This window comes from Salvelinus sp. IW2-2015, linkage group LG7 (assembly GCF_002910315.2).
Source record: "Salvelinus sp. IW2-2015 linkage group LG7, ASM291031v2, whole genome shotgun sequence".
Lineage (NCBI taxonomy): Eukaryota > Metazoa > Chordata > Actinopteri > Salmoniformes > Salmonidae > Salvelinus > Salvelinus sp. IW2-2015.
The window spans coordinates 23,361,875-23,362,365 of record NC_036847.1 but is presented as its reverse complement, the minus strand read 5'-3'; the positions used below and the strand labels follow the sequence as shown (position 1 = coordinate 23,362,365).

Genomic DNA, 491 nt, shown 5'->3' with positions numbered 1-491 from the left:
CTGATTATGTTGCAGTACAGCGTTCCACGGAAGTCCTACCTTCTGAGTCACCTGTGTGTTGCTGATTATGTTGCAGTACAGCGTTCCACGGAAGTTGAGTGAAGCCTCGGTACACCAACATTTGTTTTATAGTCTCCCCCTGATTCTGCCCTGACCAATCCCTGATGCTTCTGGGTCGTCTCCACACTAAACCACTGTCCTGCATCATAACCTTGTTTTGATCATATTGATTATTGGTACTGCATTGTTGAGGGAGATTGCAAGTAAGCATTTCACTACGTTGTTTATAACTGCTGTAAACTGTGTGCATGAAGAATACATTTTGATTTGATAACCCCCAGGCAAGTGATCTCTCAGCCCCTCACTGCTCTGCTGACGTGACACTGCCGCATCCCCCATGAATCTACAGCAGACAAAAAGAAGAAACACACACAGGAAGGCCGTTCCACGAAAGTTGTGCCTTTTGCGACCCTTTGATAGTTTAAGTAGAA

At 45.4% G+C, this 491-nt stretch overlaps 1 long non-coding RNA gene across 1 annotated transcript in view; it reads right to left on the bottom strand.

The window, feature by feature from the left end:
* The window catches only part of LOC139028011 (uncharacterized), a 2,386-nt gene extending 2,303 nt beyond the window's left edge, over positions 1–83 (bottom strand). Inside the window, exon 1 of the long non-coding RNA XR_011480145.1 lies at positions 40–83. This is a non-coding gene — a long non-coding RNA (uncharacterized lncRNA). The remainder of the gene's footprint in view (positions 1–39) is intronic.
* Between the last annotated feature and the right edge of the window lie 408 nt (positions 84–491).